At 46.8% G+C, this 20,834-nt stretch overlaps 1 pseudogene; it reads left to right on the forward strand.

Moving 5' to 3' along the window:
* Positions 1–738: 738 nt before the first annotated feature.
* Positions 739–20,834, forward strand: part of LOC149276478 (uncharacterized) — an 88,797-nt pseudogene continuing 68,701 nt past the window's right edge.

Below are 20,834 nucleotides of genomic sequence, written 5' to 3' on the forward strand. Positions count from 1 at the left end.
AACAAATATCCAGATATAGATATTGGCAATGCACTGACCACTTTTCACTTAAAAATAAATCAGAAACACAATTGGTTTCATTTAAATCCTTGGAGTTTCTCTATCTTGAGTTGCAAAATAATACAAATATTTGCAAGCTCTACTCTGACTTTCATCAACTTCACCATCTCTTGCTCACACAACTCCAATCCAATCCACACCAATCTGCATGTGAGCTGTATACTGGTTGTGAGTTATCTCCTGGAGCCAAACAGCATGAAGTGACTTCTGCAGTTAGCTTCCATCATGCCTTGGGCTCTGACTCAGGACTCTATGGCAGTCTCACAGGACATGAATCCACCTGTCAATCAAAGTATTTTTTCACATGTTTAATGGAATATTATTTCAACAGTCCTTTGACTATCTGCTTCCACTGATTCCCTCATCAAAGTTCCCTCAAACTCTTCTTTGGTAGCTCATATGAGTAAAGATACAATCATTATATGGATTTGGGGGCATCCAGAACAGGGTCATGCTCAGGTCACTCACACCAACTCTATTAATCTAATCTGAAATAGGGAGGGGTGAACGTGGGGCTAAATCTTGGGGTAACATCTTCTCTTAACACTGAGATTGTCTTGTCTGTCATTTTCCTTGTTTACAGAATCACTTGTCAGTCATGAGAGAACCCACACAAGAAAGAAGTCACATAAATGTCAGCATTGTGGGAAAAATTTTGCTTATAAGTCAATCCTAGTCATGCATCGGAGAGTCCACACAGGAGAGAAGCCATACAAATGCCAGCATTGTGGGAAATGTTTTACTTGGAAGTCAGACCTAGTGAGACATCAGAGAGTCCACACAGGAGCGAAGCCATACAAATGCCAGCATTGTGAGAAAGGTTTTTCTCAGTGGTCACACCTAGTAACACACAAGAGAATCCACACAGGAGAGAAGCCATTCAAATGCCAGCATTGTGGGAAATGTTTTCCTCAGAAGTCAGACCTAGTGAGACATCAGAGAGGCCACACAGGAGATAAGCCACACAAATCCCAATAGTGAACTAATATTATTTTTGTCAATAATGAATACAAAAAATACATTTTCAATCCAGTGGTGTTAAGAAAAGGCCGTTGTGATTTTGTTTGTAAGCTTTGTCTGTCGATATGTCTGTGTTTGTGTTTTAAATTTGTATTTTGTTATTTTTAGGTTTTAATTGCTAATAATATAGTTACTTTGGTTTGTAAATTTGGGTGGGGATTGTGGGTCGTGGTATAGGTTAGGTAGATGGGGGGCTGGGATTTGTTAGAGCTGTCTAGAATAGTTATGGCAGTGATAGCTTTTGCAATGTGGGGGATGTTGGCTGAAGAAAGTTGGGGGCAGGTATTGACAGAAAGGGCTAGTTTGTGGGAATGGCAAAGGGGGCCTTGTTACCTGTGGGGCTTAGACTGTGGGAATTGGAGGTGGGGGCTAGGTTTGGAAGAGGGAGGAGTTTTAGGTGTTGGGGTTTCAATATATTCTTTTAATTCGGGAGGGCAGTTCTGGCTTGAACACTGAATTTCTATGTGTTCTCATTAAAATTATTTGTTGTTTCAACACACTGGACTCTTTGATGCACAGAAGTTCTGAATTTGCCCAAAACTGACCTGTTATTCTCTCCTCAGTCCTCAGCTCCATTCCCAGCCATAAAAACAGCAGAAGCAAACACACACACTCACAAACAAACATACAGGATACACAGGGGCAGCTATATTTCCAAATTAGATCCTTCCTTTCCTGCCTTTCCTTCCTGAGTCCAGCTCTGCACCTTGGGCTCCATTGCGGTCTCCTCAAAGGAAGAAATGAGGGAAGGAAGGGGAGTCCGTTGAACCCCCAGAGAATACCTTCCTATCCCGCAAAGGGCACCAGCAGAATAACCAGCAGCATCTAGGCACTGGCAATCCCTGCGCATGCTGAGGAGGGGCATCGAGGGAGATGTTGCGGTCGCCCAGGACCAAAAGCCTAGGCAATTCCAGCAGCAGTTCTGCTAGGGGGAGTCTGTTAAGCAATTGTGACTAGTCTTTAAGCTGAGGCAAACACATTCGATGTGGTCCATCTTACGGATAGGTATCCTGCTCAAGGCAAGATTGTCTTTATGGACCAAAGCGACGTCCCCTCACCTGCTCACTGAGGGAGAACCCGGCTGGTAAGGCCTGAGCCCAGGAGGCTGAGCTATCATCACCCAGCCAGGTCTCCGTGAAACAAGCCAGGTCAGCCTCTTGGTCCAGAAGGAGATCATGGACTATCTGCGTTGTATTTTTGACTGACCTGGCATTACACAAGAGCAGGGAAAGGGTCTGTGGCTGGTTTGGTATGCTCTCCAGCCCTTTTGGGATAGCAGGGGGAATGGAAGGGGAGAGATATATTTGTCATGCTCCTAACTGCAGCCCTTCTTGCAACAGAAAAGGCAGTACTTTGAAAAAGGAACAGCTTTCATTGAAGAAGATACATGTACAGCGCGCCCGCACCATAAGTGGGTGTGCCATACGCGGCTTGAGCATACGCGCTCAAGCCAAGGGGTGCACGCGGGGCGGAAGGGGCGGCGGGTCCCATTCAATTGAATGGGTGCGTGCACCCGTTGTGCCCCATGCGCTGCCGTGCACGAGCCCCATTGGAAACAATGGGGCTTGAGCATAGGCGGAATTTGCCTTACATGGCGGGATCCAGAACGGATCCCCGCGTAAGGCGAGGGCCCACTAATAAAAGTTACTTTTTTGTCAGGAATGAAAGAAAGTATAAACATATCACTTTTGTAACCATATCAATTAACCCCACCCCATTAGGCTATAAAGATAATTAATTAGATAGCCCTTTCCCACGCAGTGTCCTTCCATCCGGGATTCTGGCAGAGTTTCTAAAAACAAGCTCTCATGTGCCTTCTCTCAACCACTGCACCTCTGGCCTTGGACCACAGAACTCAGCCACACAACAAGCCTCTGCCTGCCAAGTTGAAGAGCCCTCCCCCCGACCTCCATCTTGAGGGGAGAGAAGCGGGCAAGAAACAACAGGCCTCCGCCTGCCAAGTTGAAGAGCCCTCCCCCCGACCTCCATCTTGAGGGGAGAGAAGCGGGCAAGAAACAACAGGCCTCCGCCTGCCAAGTTGAAGAGCCCTCCCCCCGACCTCCATCTTGAGGGGAGGGAAGCGGGCAAGAGACAACAGGCCTCCGCCTGCCAAGTTGAAGAGCCCTCTCCCCGACCTCCATCTTGAGGGGAGAGAAGCGGGCAAGAAACAACAGGCCTCCGCCTGCCAAGTTGAAGAGCCCTCCCCCCGACCTCCATCTTGAGGGGAGAGAAGCGGGCAAGAAACAACAGGCCTCCGCCTGCCAAGTTGAAGAGCCCTCCCCCCGACCTCCATCTTGAGGGGAGGGAAGCGGGCAAGAGACAACAGGCCTCCGCCTGCCAAGTTGAAGAGCCCTCTCCCCGACCTCCATCTTGAGGGGAGAGAAGCGGGCAAGAAACAACAGGCCTCCGCCTGCCAAGTTGAAGAGCCCTCCCCCCGACCTCCATCTTGAGGGGAGAGAAGCGGGCAAGAAACAACAGGCCTCCGCCTGCCAAGTTGAAGAGCCCTCCCCCCGACCTCCATCTTGAGGGGAGAGAAGCGGGCAAGAAACAACAGGCCTCCGCCTGCCAAGTTGAAGAGCCCTCCCCCCGACCTCCATCTTGAGGGGAGAGAAGCGGGCAAGAAACAACAGGCCTCCGCCTGCCAAGTTGAAGAGCCCTCTCCCCGACCTCCATCTTGAGGGGAGAGAAGCGGGCAAGAAACAACAGGCCTCCGCCTGCCAAGTTGAAGAGCCCTCCCCCCCGACCTCCATCTTGAGGGGAGAGAAGCGGGCAAGAAACAACAGGCCTCCGCCTGCCAAGTTGAAGAGCCCTCCCCCCGACCTCAATCTTGAGGGGAGAGAAGCAGGCAAGAAACAACAGGCCTCCGCCTGCCAAGTTGAAGAGCCCTCCCCCCGACCTCCATCTTGAGGGGAGAGAAGCAGGCAAGAAACAACAGGCCTCCGCCTGCCAAGTTGAAGAGCCCTCCCCCCGACCTCCATCTTGAGGGGAGAGAAGCAGGCAAGAAACAACAGGCCTCCGCCTGCCAAGTTGAAGAGCCCTCGCCCCGACCTCCATCTTGAGGGGAGAGGAGGAGCAGGCAAGAAACAACAGGCCTCCGCCTGCCAAGTTGAAGAGCCCTCGCCCCGACCTCCATCTTGAGGGGAGAGAAGCAGGCAAGAAACAACAGGCCTCCGCCTGCCAAGTTGAAGAGCCCTCCCCCGACCTCCATCTTGAGGGGAGAGAAGCGGGCAAGAAACAACAGGCCTCCGCCTGCCAAGTTGAAGAGCCCTCTCCCCGACCTCCATCTTGAGGGGAGAGAAGCGGGCAAGAAACAACAGGCCTCCGCCTGCCAAGTTGAAGAGCCCTCTCCCCGACCTCCATCTTGAGGGGAGAGAAGCGGGCAAGAAACAACAGGCCTCCGCCTGCCAAGTTGAAGAGCCCTCCCCCCCGACCTCCATCTTGAGGGGAGAGAAGCGGGCAAGAAACAACAGGCCTCCGCCTGCCAAGTTGAAGAGCCCTCCCCCCGACCTCAATCTTGAGGGGAGAGAAGCAGGCAAGAAACAACAGGCCTCCGCCTGCCAAGTTGAAGAGCCCTCCCCCCGACCTCCATCTTGAGGGGAGAGAAGCAGGCAAGAAACAACAGGCCTCCGCCTGCCAAGTTGAAGAGCCCTCCCCCCGACCTCCATCTTGAGGGGAGAGAAGCAGGCAAGAAACAACAGGCCTCCGCCTGCCAAGTTGAAGAGCCCTCGCCCCGACCTCCATCTTGAGGGGAGAGGAGGAGCAGGCAAGAAACAACAGGCCTCCGCCTGCCAAGTTGAAGAGCCCTCGCCCCGACCTCCATCTTGAGGGGAGAGAAGCAGGCAAGAAACAACAGGCCTCCGCCTGCCAAGTTGAAGAGCCCTCCCCCGACCTCCATCTTGAGGGGAGAGAAGCGGGCAAGAAACAACAGGCCTCCGCCTGCCAAGTTGAAGAGCCCTCCCCCCCGACCTCTATCTTGAGGGGAGAGAAGCGGGCAAGAAACAACAGGCCTCCGCCTGCCAAGTTGAAGAGCCCTCTCCCCGACCTCCATCTTGAGGGGAGAGAAGCGGGCAAGAAACAACAGGCCTCCGCCTGCCAAGTTGAAGAGCCCTCCCCCGACCTCCATCTTGAGGGGAGAGAAGCGGGCAAGAAACAACAGGCCTCCGCCTGCCAAGTTGAAGAGCCCTCTCCCCGACCTCCATCTTGAGGGGAGAGAAGCGGGCAAGAAACAACAGGCCTCCGCCTGCCAAGTTGAAGAGCCCTCCCCCCGACCTCCATCTTGAGGGGAAAGAAGCGGGCAAGAAACAACAGGCCTCCGCCTGCCAAGTTGAAGAGCCCTCCCCCGACCACCATCTTGAGGGGAGAGAAGCGGGCAAGAAACAACAGGCCTCCGCCTGCCAAGTTGAAGAGCCCTCCCCCCCGACCTCCATCTTGAGGGGAGAGAAGCAGAGGGTTTTTTTTTTGTTACTTTGTTTGTTGTTGTATATGCATATGTATGCTGTAAACCGCTTTGATCGTAGGAAAAGCGGTATACAAATAAATCATATTATTATTATTATTATTATATATAATACACACACACACACACACACCATCAATCCCAATCTAATATGATACCGTATAAAAATATAATAAGCATAAACACATAACAACATAATACAATATAACGATACCAATAACTCTCTATGTTCCCCCTCCTTTTACAGAGACCAGTTTTTTAAACCCAAGCCTCTGTTAGAAGGATGATTCCTGCATATTCCAATCCTAGCAAACAATCACATTCTTTGGCCATGATCTCCCTACCTCTTTCTAGCATCTTCTATTATTATTATTATTATTAACTTTTATTTATAAAGCGCTGTAAATTTACACAGCGCTGTACATATATTTTTTAGTCAGACGGTTCCCTGCCCTCAGGCTTACAATCTAAAAGACACGACACAAAAGGAGAAGGGAATGGTGGTGGGGAATGGGATCATGTCCAGCAGATCTTCTCCACCTCCGAGGCCTGGACCAAGGCAGATGGACTGGAGGAAGGGCTTGGCTTCTTGATGGATGGTTAAAAGGAGGCTTCCTGGGTCAGAGAGGGGCTCATCTCTGGGAACGCTTCTCTAAACAATATATTAGATTTGAAACTGGGTAGAGAAGTGATGAGGTATGTATGTGGGGAAAGAAGGTTCCAGGAGTAAGGGGCAGCAAGCGAGAAAGGACGAATTCGGGAGGGGGCAGTGGTAGTCCTACACTGTGACAGGAGACCCTGACTACCAGAGCGGAGGGTGCGAGTAGGAATGTAAGGAGAAAGAAGGTCAGATAAGTAAGGAGGGGCCAACCCATGGAGGGCTTTGAAAGTCAATAATAAAAGCTTGTACTATTAAAGCACATATTAAAACATATTATTTTAACCCACCATAAATCCCATCTATCTTAACTCTAATCTAAACCTAAACCTATAACCTTTATGGCATGAATCCCTAAATGAATAAATGCATGAATAAAGGTATTCATGACATATTGTGACTTCAGGCTGGTGCTACTTACCTGAATGAAACTGGCCCATTGCAACCTCAGTTTGGTGCTCCTTGGATGAAGGACTGAGACAGTACTATTGTGACTTCAGGGTGGTGCTCTTTACTTCAAGGATTGAGACTGGCCCATTGCAACTCAGGCTGATGCTCCTTGCCTGAAAGATTGAGACGGGAGAATTGTCACTTCAGACTAGTGCTATGTACCTGAAGGATAGGGACTGGCCCATTGCGTGTCAGAAACAGTATATAAGGGTTCTGTCATAAAGAGTAAAAATATTAGGGTTTGGTTATTAAAGTAGGAGTTAAAGTTGTAGTTCATAGTAGGTAGTGTAGAGTGATGGGTTATAGAAAGCACGTCATGGAAAATGATAGAGTGGCTTTTAGATGAAGGAGGGTGTTTGGAGAGAGGGACGGGGTTGCAGCTGAAGACTGGTTCTCAAGGAGGAGTGAAGCTGGCTTGGGAACACCGCTCTTCAAGGTGAGGCTGTCTGAGAGAAGGGAAGGGAAGTATAGACAACCTTGGTATCTATACAACCTCTGCTTGTTTTGCTTAACTTGGGAATTGGGGGCTGGCTTAGGGAGGGGTTGAGTGGGTTAAGAAGGGAGCAAGTTCTTTGGACTTCAGACTTTGCAAAAAGGTGTTAATGGATGTTTCTGCCTGGATTCATCAATAAAGCTTCTTTTCAAATGAGTTTTATTTTTTGAGCACAGGACTGACTCCAGATCTCACTGTTTGCAAAGTCTCACAGTTTTACCTCCAATGGAGACCCAGGAACAAGAAGAGTTCTTAGGGAACCTGGTGGTTCTGGAGATCCCGGTGGTGGAGGAGCAGGTGCCTTCTTCAGAGGAACTAGGGCCAAGCCCAAGACTGGGAAACCTCCTGAAGCTCACACTATCCAGGCTGCCACTGGAGGATTTGGGTTTCCGGCCCCAAACTGGGGAAAGGAAGGCTGTGGGGGGGCACAGTGACAGCCTGGGACCTGGCAGTGGGGGAGTCGCTTGATAGCTGCCCCAGCAAAGACGAACCCCAGGTAGAAGTTTATTGAATGGAGGAAGACAGAAAGGAATTAAAGGACCGTATGAAGTGGATGGTGTCCAAGTTAAAGATGTAAGAGAAATGTGTGAGTTCTGACTTAAACCCAGAGCTGAAGAACCAAAGAACCAAGGAATGGTGTTTTAACACAAGCTAAAGAACTAAACAAGATGGTTCTGCGCAGAGCATTGATGTGAAGGAGGGATTTGGCAACTGAGACGAGGAAAGGCTGAGGAATTTGGAAGCTGGAGCTGGGTGCTGTTCAGGTGTGTCGAACTATGACCGGGAAAGTGCTTTTTCTCCTGAGTCACAATAAAGAGGAACTGACAGGACAATGGACTAATTTGAACAGAACGACCTGCCTTTGAACAGCTGTCTCCTCCCGAAAAGAAGAAGTTGAGTAATGGGCGGCAATATTGCAAGACTTCAGCAACCAAAAGCCAGAGAGAAGAAAAGTATAAGGAGCCTTGGCTTTCACCCTAATTTTGTTGGCACCAACCGCGCAGCAATGATGTCATCCCCAGCCTTCGAAGACGAATGATCTATGTCCAGCGGAAGGAAAGTGTGTGTGAGTATTGTATGGATGTGTGAGTGAATGAAAGAGCTCTTGATAATCAATGCTTGTATTATGTTTGTGATTTAATAAATGTTAGATGTATAGTGTTTAAACCCAAATTTGGTGTCTCACTATCTGTGTTAGCCCTGCTCTGAACAAGTCCACAGAAAGAGAAATTTTCATTACACACTCTCAGGTTAAACAGGTTTCCCTTACAAACTTGGGCATAACAAAGATGTGGAGGAGGAAGATGTCAGAGGCAAACTGAGGGCAGCTGATGCTCCTTGAATGAAGCATTGAGACTGTCCCATTGTGACTTCAGTCTGATGCTCCTTGCCTGAAGCATTGAGACTGTCCCATTGTGACTTCAGTCTGATGCTCCTTGCCTGAAGCATTGAGACTGTCCCATTGTGACTTCAGTCTGATGCTCTTTGCCTGAAGCATTGAGACTGTCCCATTGTGACTTCAGTCTGATGCTCCTTGCCTGAAGCATTGAGACTGTCCCATTGTGACTTCAGTCTGATGCTCCTTGCCTGAAGCATTGAGACTGTCCCATTGTGACTTCAGTCTGATGCTCCTTGCCTGAAGCATTGAGACTGTCCCATTGTGACTTCATTCTGATGCTCCTTGCCTGAAGCTTTGAGACTGTCCCATTGTGGTTTCCAAATCCTTCACCATTTTAGTCGCCCTCCTTTGGAGGTGCTCCAATTTGTCAACATCCTTTTTGAATTGGGACACCCAAACTGGACACAATATTCCAGGTAAGGCCTGACCAGAGCAGAATAGAGTGTCACTATTACTTCCCTTGATCTAGACACCATACTTCTATTGATACAGCCTTAAATCGCATTGGCCTTTTTAGCTGCTGCATTGCACTGTTGACTCATGTTCAACTTGTGCCTACTTGATTCTTAGATCCCTTTCACACGTAGTTTCATTAATCCAGGTGTCCCCCATCCTATATCTGTGCATTTCATTTTTCCTCCCTTAATGCAGTACCTTACATTTCTCTGTGTTGAATTTCATTTTGTTAGGTTTGGATCAGCTTCTTAGTCTATTCAGGTCATTTTGAATCTTGATCCTGTCCTCTGGGGTATTAGCTACTCCTCCTAATTTGGTATCATCTGCAAATTTGATAAGCATGTCCCCAATTCTGTCCTCCAATTCATTGATAAAGATGTTGAATAGCATATAAAACAAAAACATGAAACAAGTTAGACAAGGCAACTGTTACATGGATTTCTAACTGATTGACCGGCCGAACCCAAAGGGTGCTCAAGAATGACTCCTTTTCATCCTGGAGAGAAGTGACCAGTGGGGTTCTGTCCGGGGCCCAGTGCTTGTTTAATTTGGTTTACTGCTATTAGTGAATTGCCAAGAGTGGCCACCAGAAGGCGCTCCAGAATAGAAGTTGGTGAGAAGCCCAAAGAGACTGCAGTGCCCTGAGTATCCACCAGAGGGCAGCGTTGTATTAGGAATGTTCTTTATTGATTAAAACATTAGTCTATGGGGACTAATGTGATTTTCCATTGGCTCCCATTCCTGAGGGGGCGTGGCCTCCTTCCCTTTACGTGGACCTTCCTCCGCTCCCATTGGCTGCCTATTCCCCACGAAAGGTTTCAGCCTTATCCCAGCAACAATGGAGCGAACAACGCACCCCCCTGGTTGCCCTGAAAGTGAAAGGAGCACCGGAAGGAAATGGGGGGAATTGCAGCGCTGCATCATGGGAAATTTGCAACTGGGGGGTTTGCAGTGGTGAAACAGAGCAGAAGCGAAGCTGCATTCCACACCAGACCAATTCGGAGTGGAATCGGAAGCAATTTCTGTGCATTCGCTTGTTACCAATTTCACCAAAATGAGGGGTCATTTTGGAATCACTTCGGAAGCCCCATGGAAGGAGCCCCATAGAAAGGAATCGCGTGTGATAACACAAAACGTTGTCGCCTGAATTCGCATCATTGGACCTGCAGTGGCTTCGGATCTGAGCTGCATAGAGCTGCAAAAACCTCCATGTGATAAACACAGTCTTTGAGATTTCACAAGGCTCTGTGGTTTTGGGAACAAGACACTAATTATCATAATTGTTGTTGACAATAATAATAATAATAATAATCTCATTCTCCCTCATAAAGGGACACAACTGGAATTACAAGTTTAAGACAATAAACTCTCTTTTCCTGGCATTTGCACCCATTGCTCCGTCTCCCCGTCTCCTCCGCTGGGAGGAGGGAGAGTGTGGAATTCTGGGAAAGGCTGGCGGTTGGCTTGGAGCCTGAATAGGGTTCTAGAAGGCTGGTGGCTTTGACTGTTGGCTGCTTAGGAAGAAGAAGGGCTCCTTCTGGGTTTCCTTGGCAGGAAAGGCAAGGTGGGTGCCTCGAGATGTCGATGGGGGACCCCCAAATTTGGTTCCTCTGTGAGAAGGATGGCTAAAGGGAAGAGCCCCCATTTTGGAGCCAAGGGTGGGGGTCTGGAGGGTCTTCTGTATGGAGGCAGCCTTTGGGGGCTGGAAGCAAGGAAGCCCCCCTCCTCTTCCCCTCTTCTCCGGCTGCCAGGCCTCCTCTCCTCTCTTGGGAGTCTCTGTGGGGCCCTGAGATTTTGGAGAGGGATCCAAGAGAATCAAAGGGAGGCTGGGACCAAACAACCTCAGAATATGATCAAGATTGCAAGGTTCTTTCTGAGGAAGCAGTGGCAAACTAGGAGAGGCTGCAGCTGTTTGCTTTTGCCTGAGCCTCTGGGAAGGGCCCCTCTTCTCCTTTCTCCTTGACTGTCTTCATGGAGGACAGACTCCTTTTGCACTTTGGACTCAGTTTGCAGCAATGGCAGTGAGCTCAAAAGAAGGGGAGAAATGACAGGAGGAAGAGGAAACTGTGGCCTTTGAAGAGCAGCTGAAAAGGTGGGAGGGCAGAGGATGAACTGGGGAGGGTCCCTGCCAAACTGGGAGAGATGGAGGGTATGCAGAAGGAGCTGGGCCTATAAATGGAGGAGGAGAAGGGGGGCTTGCAAAATGACCTCCATGGATGAGGAAGCTGCCCAAGTCCATGGCATACAATGGTCCAGTGAAATGATGTCCATGATATAGGAGCCAGTGTGGCCTAGTGGTTTGAGCATAGTGGAACTACAACTCTGGAGATCAGTGTTTGAATCCCATCTCCAACATAGAAACTCTCTGGGTGACTGGGCAAGCCACACTCTCTCAGCCTTAGGGGAAGGCAATGGGAAACATTAAATATAGACATTTAAATATTGCAATTGCTATGGTTGTTGTTATTGCTGTCTATCTATACATTATGATTTTATGTAGATTATTGGAAGAAAAAATTTAAAAATAGACCCATTAAAATCAATCAGACCCATGAGTCCTACCCAGCCCTCCTCCTATTGACATCTTTGGGAGTGATAAAGGCTGGGGCCAACCCTAGGACTCCAATCCTAGCCCCATTTTCTGGAAATTAAGGGGATGTACAGGCCGCCCCTTTTAGCGCCAGATCAGGGCCACGACAAACACGCTACTTTTTGCAGCTCCTTTTTCCACTATGATAAAGCTACGCTGTGGCCCTCATGTGGCCTTTCCGTGGGGCAAAAAGGAGCTCCTTTCTGCGCCAGGGAAAAAGTGCCATATCCGCCAATGATGTGGCTTTTCTCCACTCCTTTTCTGCATCATCAGGATGTAGCGCCAGAAGAACACCGTGATGTCACCTGTGATATGGTGCAATGTGCAGCATCACACATGCGGGAAGAGTCAGGGAGTGCGCTGTGCAGACTCCATCTTCGCCCTCATGCCAGCCAACGATGCTGGTCTCTACGCCCCGAAAGGCCCAGTGAACTGTCTTAGTCTTTCAGTATTCACAATATTCTCTCTCTGAGGTTTGGAGGCAAGACTAATAATAGTAATAATAATAATATCAATAATTAATATCCTGCTTTCCAATGGATTTAGTTTCAATTTTAGGGAAGGTTCATGTTTGATTTGCCCTTAGTGCTGTTGAATTGTATTTTCTGTGGTCCATGAAAGATTGCATAAATGTGTGCACATAAAAACACTTTGTATTTTCTGCAGGTGTGGAAAGAACCAAGATGGCTTCCAAAGGAAGGGAGAGAAGAGAAACAACCCTCAATTCCTCCTTTGTGGAAGAAACTGGAGGAAAGAAGACCTCCGGACAGGTTAGTGCCCAGACCTCCTTTTTTGTGGTGGAGCCATTGGGAATTTGACTGACTAGGATGCAATGGGGGTGTTATATACAATCCTCTGTCTTTCAGCAAAGGCTATTTTCTATTGCAGATTACCTTTTGAGATGTGGCAGTGTTTTTCACAGAGGAGGAAGGGCCACTCTTGAGTCCAAAGCAGAAATTTCTCTACAACGAGGTGATGATGGAAACCTATGAAAATGTGTCCTCTGTGGGTAAGGACACATCGCCCTTCCTATAGAATGGGGGCAAGTGCCCTAGGACGCTACATTGCATGCAACACTGGTTCCAATTTAATTTTTATAGCAACATCCTGTGAAATCATGGAATTTCTAGTCTGTAGTTTCTAGAACTGCCCACATTACACTGGATCTTAAATCCTTCCATTGGCTGCCCATTAGTGTCTGGGCAAGATACAAGGTGTTGGTTGTAACCTTTAAAGCCCTACATGGCTTGGGTCCAGACTACTTGCAGGAGTGCCTTCTTCCACACAATACTCCCTGCACTAGAAAAAGTCTCCTAAAGCCTAAGAAAAGTAGATTGGCTACAAAAACCCAGAGGACCTTTTATTCTGCCACTCCTAGTCTTTGGAATGACCTGCCAGAAGAGATCCATCACATCTCCACCTTAGAAGCCTTTAAAAAGGCTGTTAAGACAGATCTCTTTCAGCAGGCCTTTCCAGATTAGGGCTTTTCACTGTCACTGACACTTTTATTGCTACCAATACCTTGGCTACCTTGCATAGATAGAGGTTCTCCCCTCAGCCTCTCCACCCTCATTTTAGCCCATTTTTCCTTTTTCTTATCTGTATTGTAATTTATCTTACTTAGAGCCGATATAGACAGGCCAAAATAAAGCTGCTTCTGGTCACTTTGGAGGTATGCTATTTAAATGATGCATGTGTCCTAAGAGGCCAGAAGCCATGACAAAGCCACACTACAATCCTAAGGACTGGAGCGCAGCTTTGGTGCAGCTTCTGGCCTCTTAAAATGCATGTATCATCTGAACAGTAATAATAATAATAATAAGAAGAAGAACAAAAATAAGAACAAGTGTGATGTATGTTTGAATTGTAATTTTATTGATTGTATGGTGGAATTTGAAGATTATTTACAGTTTGACCTCAGTATCTGCTGAGGTTTGGTTTCAGGACCCCATGAAGTAACCAAAATCCGTGGATGTTAAGTCCTATTACAAACAATGGGGTTGTAGTATGATGTGCCTTACATAAAATGGCAAAATCAGGGTTGGCGTTTTTGGGGATATATTGAGATGCAGAATCTGTGGATCCTGAGAGCTGACTGTGAAATGTTAAAAAGCAGTTGAAATCATCCTATTAAGAGAAATGTAACCCATGTAATTGGACTCATGGAGAAGTGGTCAGATGGAACCAAGGAGAATGTGTTTCTCTGGTTGCTTTCCCTGGAAAGAATTGGGAATCTTGGCCAAGGAGGGAGTTGAGTCAGTTGAGGCTGAGAGAAGGAGGAGAGACCTCAGGACAAGAGCATTTCTCTGGGTTAGTTTGCCTGTTTCCTATTTTATGTTAGTGTTTTGAGTACTGTCTTCCTTACAGTGGAACCTACTCCTGCTTTGTGAAGGCATCACAAGTTGGACTGGTTGATCTCACCTGAAAGCATCCTTCTGGAGGTCTTTAAGCAGAGGCTGGATGGCCATCTGTCAGGGATGCTTTGATTTGGATTTCCTGCATCGTAGGGGGTTGGACTGGATGGCCCTAGTGGTCTCTTCCAACTCTACGATTCTATGATTCTATGATTCTTATTCATTCATTCCTATTGTACCTTCTTTTAACTGTATGGTTGTGTTATTTATTACATTTCATCCCATCTTTCTCCCATGGGTGGGTCTCAAGGTGGCTTAGAATACAAAATGTAGAACGAACAAAAGCATCTTTGGGTCTCCATTAGTCCAAAATGACTTGGAGACACACCAGCACCACCAGCAGCAGCACCACAACAAGGCAACGTCACACCTTCTTCCCCTACTTTCTTTCAATGGTCAGATCCCTGATTTTGTCACATCCCTAATTTTGCTTTAGGACTAATCTGCCCAATTTTCTTCTTTCACTGGCCAAAGACAGTGAGGCCAGAGTTGGAGATAAAGGGAACCCACCACAGGGCCCTGTCTACGTTGCAGATAGGAGTGAGCCCATAGCCATTGCGGAACAGGAGGAAGAAGAGGAGGAAGAGTATATAACCAGGAAACATTTGACATTGTACGTTTTCTGCCACTCATATCATGCTGAAAACATGCAGAAAAGAGTATCTATTGAACTCTTCTCCTGCATCACATTTTAGATGAGCTGATTTTCCTCTTTACTTAGCTGTCCAAAGCAATAGGCAAGTTTAAACAATTCCTCCCACCTTCCCTCCAACCCTTCACTTTCACATGGCTAATGTATAGCCTCTCCTCTCTGTTTGTTCCCCTCTTCAGTGCGAAGAGAAGATGCAGCCAGTCAGGAAGGCCATACAAGATCTGGACAACCCAGGCAAGGGGCGCTTGGTGGAAGAACTGGAGAATCTTATGCTCAGCTGTCTGTTGAGATAGGCGACCACATCAGCGAGTGCTTGAAAGCTTATTCCAACAAGCAGGAAACTATACTTTGGCGAAGGTAAGCCTCAGCTACTTTCCTGCCAGGCCTTTTACCATGGAATCCAATGACCCCGACGGAAAACCCAGGACAGGGCTATAGAAAGGGAGCTTGTTTGGCTCTCAGTGGCTCCCCTTGAGGTCCAATAGACACGGCAGATTGCAGTCTGGAACATAGTTGAATGCAGGAGCAATCATGGGTCTTGGCTTCCATGTCGACCTGTTCTCAGTTTTAATACCCTCTAAGATGCTGAGTTTGAGGGATATGGTTCAGCACTGTCAATAGTTGCCTTAAAATCTGAAACTGCGCATGTGCATATACTTCCAAAAGCCCCTTCTGATCATGTGCAGGGATCACCAGGGCCTTACTGCTGCTGCTGTTTATTCCACTGGCGGCCTTTGAGGGAAGGGAAGGAGCGCGCGGGGGGTTCAGCAGCCTCCCCTTCCTTCCTTCCTTCCTTCCTTCCTTCCTTCTTTTGAGGAGATTTTGAAGAGGCCGCAATGGAGCCCAGGAAAGGCAGGAAAGGAAGACTCTGCTTTGGAAATAGCTTCTCTGTGTATACTGTATGTATATAGATATATAGATATATATATAGATGTATGTGTGTTTGCCTCTGCTGTTCTTATGGCTGGGAATGTTGCTGAGGACTGAGGGGAGAAGAAAGGGTCAGTTTTGTGCAAATTCACAACTTCTGTGCATCAAAGAGTCCAATGTGTTGAAATAACAAAGACCTTTATTGAAAACACAGCCAGAAATTCAGTGTTTAAGCCAGAACTGCCCTCCCCAAGCCAAAGAATATACTGAAACTCCAAAACCTAAAACTCCACCTTCTACCAAACCTAGCCCCCACCTACAATTACCATCATCTATCCCCCACTATTAACCAGCCCCACTTTGCCATCCTTCTCACACGCACAATCTCTCCCCGCCCCAGACATTCGAAGAAGCTAGCTCCCTTTCTGTTACTACCGGTCCCCAACTTTATTCAGCCAACATCCCACAAATTCTGAATGCTATCATTGCTATTCTAGCTAGCTGCAATAAATCCCAGTCCCCCATCTAACTAACCTAAACCACAGCCCATAATCCCCAGCCAAATTTATAACCCAAAGTGATTATCTATACTAGTAGCAATGAAAACCTAAACTTAACAAAATATAACATAAACAGACATATGGACATAAAAACCGTACAAATAAAATCATGAGGGCCTTTTCTTAGCACTGCTGGATTGAAAAAAGATTTTTGTATTCCTTCTTTACAAAAATAAAGTTCGTTCACTGCTTGGATTTGTGTGGCTTCTCTCCTGTATGGATTCTCTGGTGTGTCAGTAGGTTTGACTGCTGAGAAAAACAGTTCCCACGATGCTGGCATTTGTAAGGCTTCTCTCCTGAGTGGATTTTCTGGTGTGTCAGTAGGTTTGACTGCTGAGAAAAACAGTTCCCACAATGCTGGCATTTGTATGGCTTCTCTCCTGAGTGGATTCTCTGGTGTGTCAGTAGGTGGGACTGCCGAGAAAAACAGTTCCCACAATGCTGGCATTTGTAAGGCTTCTCTCCTGAGTGGATTCTCTGGTGTGTCAGTAGGTGGGACTGCTGAGAAAAACAGTTCCCACAATGCTGGCATTTGTAAGGCTTCTCTCCTGAGTGGATTCTCTGGTGTCTCACTAGGTTTGACTGCCGAGAAAAACAGTTCCCACAATGCTGGCATTTGTAAGGCTTCTCTCCTGAGTGGATTCTCTGGTGTGTCAGTAGGGTTGACTGCCGAGAAAAACAGTTCCCACAATGCTGGCATTTGTAAGGCTTCTCTCCTGAGTGGATTCTCTGGTGTGTCAGTAGGGTTGACTGCCAAGAAAAACAGTTCCCACAATGCTGGCATTTGTATGGCTTCTCTCCTGAGTGGATTCTCTGGTGTGTCAGTAGGGTTGACTGCCGAGAAAAACAGTTCCCACAATGCTGGCATTTGTAAGGCTTCTTTCCTGAGTGGATTCTCTGGTGTGTCAGTAGGGTTGACTGCCAAGAAAAACAGTTCCCACAATGCTGGCATTTGTATGGCTTCTCTCCTGAGTGGATTCTCTGGTGTGTCAGTAGGGTTGACTGCCGAGAAAAACAGTTCCCACAATGCTGGCATTTGTATGGCTTCTCTCCTGAGTGGATTCTCTGATGTGTCAGTAGGGTTGACTGCCGAGAAAAACAGTTCCCACAATGCTGGCATTTGTATGGCTTCTCTCCAGTGTGGACTCTTTGATGCATGACAAGGATAGACTTGTACGTAAAATGTTTCCCACAATTCTGGCAGTTGTATGGCTTCTCTGATGTGTGGACTCTCTCATGACTGACAAGTTCTTCTGTAAAGAAGAATAATGACAGATAATACTGAAATTCAGAGTTAAGAGAGGAAAGTGTTAGCCCAACATTTAGCCCTACGTTCACGCCTCCCTATTTGAGATTAAATTAATAGAGTTGGAGTGGGTGACCTGAGCATGATTCTGGTGCAGGTGCCCCAAATCCATGAAATGATTATATCCTTACTCAGAGGAGCTGGCAAAGAGGAGATTGTGGGGAACTACCTTGAGGTAATCAGTAGAAGCAGGTAGTCATACAGACTGTTGAATAAATATTCATTTAAACATGTGTAAAAATATCGTGATTGAAAAGTGGCATCATATCCTGTGAGATGGCCAGAGAGTGCTGAGTCAGAGCACATGGCATGATGCAAGCTAACTGCAGAGGACGCTTCATAGTGTGGCATCAGGAAATGAATCACAACCAATACAGTATACAGGTCACATGTGGATTGCTGTGGATAGGATTGAATTGTATTTGTTTATACAAGAGACAGTGAACATGATGGAAGTCAGAGAGGAGAGCTTGCAAATATTTTTTATTTTGCAACTCAAGATAAAAAACCTCCAAAGATTCAGATGAAATCAACTGTGTCTGTGACTTATTTTTAAGTGTGAAAAGTGGTCAGTGCATTACCAACACCTGTATCTGGAAATTTCTTTCCATATTCTGCTATGTTATTGATGAGCTGCATCTGGGAGCATCGTGCTCACATTGTGTTGTACATTAGCTTGTGAACGGGACTGGAATTCAGAGCCAAGAAGGACCTGAGAACCAGGGTGCTAATCCCTTATGTCTTAGGTATTTGTACCAAGCACCCATTTTATTCCATTTGATTTTGGACCATATTTTCCCCAACCAGGAAACTTTCTGAAACGATTTAAACCTTATAGAAACTCAAGTTCTGCCCACTAGCAACAATTTCAGTATAAATATACCAACTGGCTGTTCTTTAGCGTCAGTCCAGTTGCAGACAGACACTCTCTTGGTTTACATTGCTAAACACCTCAGTACACTTGCCAGCTACACTTGCCATGGGAGTTACTGATTTCTCTCACCATTCTGGACTGTCAGCACTTGGAATCAAGTTCTGTCTAGGTTATGTATTATCATTAGCAAAGCCTAACATCTCCAGTCCCACCTTTGTTACCTAGTTCTTGTTTTTGTGCGTGAACACCTATATGTGTGTGCCTGAGTGTAGAGTGCACCTGCGTCATACGCGGGCATGCCTTACACGGATTTCAGCATACACTAAAGTCACACTGGGAAAAGGGCCGGCATGCCTCATAAGGGTTAATGGCGCTTCATTCATTTAAATAGGGCTTGGGAATATACGGAATTCGTCTAATGCCGGGGGGGGGGGGGGTCCGGAACTACTGAGGTCCCTGTTGCCCCAATCTCTCCTTTGAACTAAGTATGAAATTCCCCTAAAAGCATAGCACTTGGGGGTGTCCTCCCCAGACTCCAGCAATCAGGTAATAAAGGGCCTCTGGAATCAACCATGGAACTAAGCAAGCTCAGATTGGAAAAGAAACATTAGAGAAAAAGGGATTTTTGTGTCGCCCTTCCATCTCTTCATGGGCCAATAGTGTGATGCGGCAGCTACAAAGGCCCAAGTGATTCTAGGCTGCATCAATGCAAGAATAGTTTCTAGATCAAGGGAAGTAATAGTGCCACTCTATTCTGCTTTGGTCAGGCCTCACTTGGAATAATCCTGTGTCCAGTTCTGGGCCCCATAATTCAAAAAGGATGTTGACAAATTGGAGCATGCCCAAAGAAGAGCAACCAAAGTGGTGTAGAGTCTGGGAACTATCAAGTTCTGTGAGGAACACTTTTAAGAGCTGGTTATGTTTAGCCTGGAGAAAAGAAGATAAAGAGTGGATATTATATCCAAGTTTAAATATTTGAAAGGTTGTCATGTTGCGCAAGGAGCAAGCTTGCTTTTTGTTGCTACAGAGAAAAGGCGACACCACAATAGATGCAAGACACAGGGAAAGAGGTTCCACCTAAACATTAGGAGGAACTTTGTGACAGTAAGAGCTCTTTGACAGTGGAATATACTCCTTTAGAGTCTGGTGGAGTTCTCTCATTTGGATGTCTTTAAAGAGAGGCTGGATGGCCATCTCTTGGGGGTGATTTGAATGTGTATTCCTACATGGCAGAAGGGGGTTGAACAGGATGGCCCTTGTGGTCTATTCCAACTCTATGATTCTATTATTCTAGTGGAACCATAGAAACATAATAATATAGGATAAAAGGACCCTCAGTCTTTATAGAAAGAGCAATGGATTCAGGTTCCTTACCTACAGAAGCCACATTCTCATAATTGTCCATCATTACATAACTGTACAAATGTTTCTGTTTCTTTGTCAACAGATTCCATTCATCCTCTGAGAAATATACTGCCACATCTGCAAAGGTCACCTGAAATAGAAAATAGCCCTCATCCAGAGAGTGACTAAGCAAAAGGGGAGGAAAGCACATGGTGCATCCGAAATATTAGTATTTCATCACTTCAGAAATCAGTCCAGGAAATAAACTTTAAATTTTGGCTGGGATATTGAGGATGGATTAGGATACTCACTATCCCAGCACATATAGTACATTTAGCCACCAAAGAATTGTGGTGCATTTAGATCTTTCTTGCCAAATTTCAGAGGCAAACGTCATTTTTAATAAGGGCCACTGGGCCCACCCCCAATTTAGATCCAGAGACATTCTCCCATATCCCCCAACATTTCGCAGATTGGAAAAGCAAGACATATATGGACAAGTAATCCAGAAGGGGGTGAAGATGGCCAAAGTTGTTTATGAGGAAGATCACACAAGCTAGGAAGGGCACATCAGTTTGCTTTTGCTTCAGCCTCTTGGGAAGGGCATATCCTGCCTCCTTCTTTCCTCTCCTCTCCGCACTTTTGAGTTGATGGGCTGCAAACTGAATGGCACTCAGGAACTGAAGTGAGCTGAGAAGGGGGAAAGTGGGATGGGGTATTTTTAAAGGTCCCTGAAAAAGTGGGGTGAGAGAGGCTTAACCAGGACTGTCTCTGCTAAATTGGGAGAGTATGTTCTCCGCTTGCTTTCATGAACTGGCCCAGCAGTGACACAGATGAAACTAATAGTCAAGAACCTAGACTCACCAAAGAGTTCTTGTACTTCTGCATCCTCTTTCTCTTGGAGCCCAACTCCCTCCGCTTGGCCTCTGTGTCAGCCATCAGGTGGGCAGGGGTCCTGGTGGTCTTGCACTTGGGTCACTTCCAGAAAGAGAGGCCCAAAGCCGTGTACGAAGAGGCTGAGATGAAGTTCCTGACAAAAGGGACCAGGGTTAGGATAGGCTTGGTAAGAAACCCGGCAGCGCTCAAAGACACAGAGAACGGCATCCTACTGATGACATGCGCAGGTTATCCCCTTCCTCCCTCTGCACCAAACAAAGCCCCCTTGACCTAGCATAGATTCACTGCAGTTTCCCTACACAACAGCTATTCCATGCCTTGTGAGAGTGGTGGGG

Source organism: Sceloporus occidentalis, unplaced genomic scaffold, assembly GCF_023333645.1.
Source record: "Sceloporus occidentalis isolate IW3139 unplaced genomic scaffold, rSceOcc1.0.p SCAF_237, whole genome shotgun sequence".
NCBI lineage: Eukaryota > Metazoa > Chordata > Lepidosauria > Squamata > Phrynosomatidae > Sceloporus > Sceloporus occidentalis.